General features: G+C 38.1%; 1 long non-coding RNA gene across 1 annotated transcript in view; it reads left to right on the forward strand.

Moving 5' to 3' along the window:
- Positions 1-1,348: 1,348 nt before the first annotated feature.
- The window catches only part of LOC118764692, a 17,351-nt gene continuing 15,726 nt past the window's right edge, over positions 1,349-2,973 (forward strand). The window contains exon 1 of the long non-coding RNA XR_005000498.1: positions 1,349-1,530. This is a non-coding gene — a long non-coding RNA (uncharacterized LOC118764692). The remainder of the gene's footprint in view (positions 1,531-2,973) is intronic.

Raw genomic sequence — 2,973 nt, forward strand, 5'->3', positions numbered from 1 at the left:
GTGTGTGTGTGTGTGTGTACTTATGAGTGCGTGTTTTTGTGCCTGTATTTGTTCCCCCGCAATCGCTTGACAACTGATGCTGGTTCAAAGGAGTTCCAGCCGTTACTATCACATTATTCATTTTTTCAGACCCTAAGTATATAGGCTTACATCATACCGATATGTTGTATCATAACATTTATTAAAACATTATGGCATGATTTAAAGGATCTTTTGCTTCTACTTCTAACAGATCGATCGAGAGACCAAGAAGCTCCGATATGTGCCATCCATAGAAATACTGGTGATAGCCGTGGTGCAAGAGGAATACTTTGGAAAAGCTACAATTTAGTTTCTTTTTCCAGTTAAAGTTATTTCACCAATATGCTTCGGAGAGTCAAACACTTCACACTTCCTATTTCTCTTTGTAATATTGGATATTTCTAAGGTGGCGAGCTGGCAGAATCATTACCGCACCGAACAAAATGCTTGGTGGAACTTCGTCTGTCTTTACGCTCTGAGTTTAAATACTGCTGGGGTCGACTTTGCCTTTCATCCTTTCGGGATCGATAAAATAAGTACTAGTTGAACATTGGGGTCGATGTAATTGCTGGACTTGCACCAAAATTTGGATATTTCTGTCGAATCAATAATAACAGACCTATATACAAAACTTTTTTGAGTTGTTTCAGAAGATTTATATTGTATCAACGAAGATGCATGCATGTCTGAAGTCAAAAGACTTAGCTCTCCGTTCCTTTCTTCAACATTGGTCCAAACAAAAAATTAATGAGTTCCTTGTTTAAAACGCGATCAAGCAGTTTCTGCTTCGCATAGCCGTAACATACACCTCACATATCTGACAAAGTATGCCTAGTAGCCCACACACATTCTACATACTACGAGGGGCGTTCAATAAGTAATGCCCCTGACCCACTTCCCATAGCAGTAGAGCAACGACACTTGGCACAGTTATTAGTCTTTTCCTACATAGGAACTACCCAGAGTTATGCACCTGTAAATCAGAAACCACAATTAGTTCAGAGCTGTAATTCGCCACTTAATATATAGAGGTATAAATAAGTGTACATGCAAAATTTCAGCTAGATCAAACAACTGCAAGTGGGTCAGGGGCATTACTTATTGAACGCCCCTCGTATAGACAGGGTATTTAGCACTCGTTAATCTGTTTTTACCAAGAATTTGCAAGATGGTAGGGTCAGTGTTTACCCTACCCTTCTGCTGAAGGAACGCGTTAATTCAGTTAGATTTGTGAGTTTTATGGGAGAGGTTTGTGAAATTTGTGAGGAGACAGGTGCAAACTGAGTATAAAATGAAGATGAAATAGAGTGAAGATGTTACAGAGTTATTTTTGTGTGTATTCATATTTAATAATCAATTATTAAAAGTATTTTTATTTACAATTTCTAGAGTAATAGATATAAATGGGTGATTTGTTCCACAAATCTCAGAACATTGTCCATAATATAATCCAGGACGATTAGAATCTAGGTTTAATTGATTAAGTCGTCCTGTATTATATTGATGCCAGTTTCATTTTTTTTTATTTTTTGGTTATTATATTTATATATTTCATTTTGAATAATTGTTGTTATATTATCTCATGGCAAATTTTTAATGTTATAAGGTTGTTTGTTAAATTAGATATTTTATTTGATTGGGTAGGTTGTAGTTTTAGAAGATTAATTTGTTTGATTTCTAGATCGGCGTGTATTTTTAGGCTTTGATTTATGAAGGGAGATGTTAATATTAAGCGATTTATAATAGTATTGATATTATTTGTTTTGTCTATAATTTATTTTGATTTTTATTCCTGGGTTTCTTAGTTTAATTTTAGAGTGAGATGAATTAGGATACGAGAGAATTAAAGTTGGTAGTATCAGCAAAGGAAGACGCAAGGATAGCAAGTGATAGCAAAAAAATTCATGTAAATGAACACTGGAAGTTAGCATTCAGTCATGGGTTTTTTTTTATATGGTCCACGATATAAATCTTAGGAATGTAGGGGCTCTGGATAAAAAATAGTACCTCTGGTGCTTCGTACGCCGCTCACCTACCTGGTAGGAGTGTAAACATCGCTGGCTCTTACTCATCCTCTAAATCTGATTCCAAGTACCCCACTCCGGTACAATGTGGAGGCACATAGCCTAGTGGTTAGAGCAGCGGACTCGCGGTCGAGGGATCACGGGTTCGAATCTCAGACCGGGCGATGTGTGTGTTTATGAGCGAAACACGGCAGAAGGTAATGGCGAACCTCTGCTGACTCTTTCGCCACAACTTTCTCTCACTCTTTTCTCCAGCATCTTGTAGCTCACCTGCGACGGACCGGCGTCCCATCCAGGTGGGGAACCTATACGCCAAGGAAACTGGGAAACCGGCCCTATGAGCCAGACGTGGCTCGAGAAGGAACAAACTCCGGTACAATGCCTTAGTAGGTTGGTTAAACCTCATGAGTGGGGTGATACTGAACCACTAGACAGGTGAAGGAGCCGCAGCAACGGCCAACAGCAAGAGTGGAGAACTGTCAAGATGACCAGCTGCCTGGTACCCATGACTGAAGACGACCTTCGTAGACCTCCGCCAGTAGTCAACAGGGACAGCTCCACTTACAGGCCTTAACGCAACTTCTGTCGCCCTTTTATGCAACAGGTAAAACAAACAATTAACATTCTTATAAATAAGACATAAAACGTGAGCTGATATTTATCTGTTTCAGAGATCGAATTATGATAAAACTATCTTAGTATTTCATTGATTAGAATGTAAATAATATGGCTCGTCTCCATATTTCAACTTACCGGCGAAAATATTCCGTTAAAAATATCCCAATCAAATAAATCTCGTTAGAGACCCGAAACAGAATATTTCTTTGCTTAGCTAAATCTTTATTACGTATAACAACTTTTTAATAAGGAATTCTTAACTCTAGTTAGATATTCAGGTTTAAACATTGGCACCATTTTGAAAAGTCTC

This window comes from Octopus sinensis, linkage group LG9 (genome assembly GCF_006345805.1).
Source record: "Octopus sinensis linkage group LG9, ASM634580v1, whole genome shotgun sequence".
NCBI classification, from domain to species: Eukaryota; Metazoa; Mollusca; class Cephalopoda; order Octopoda; family Octopodidae; genus Octopus; species Octopus sinensis.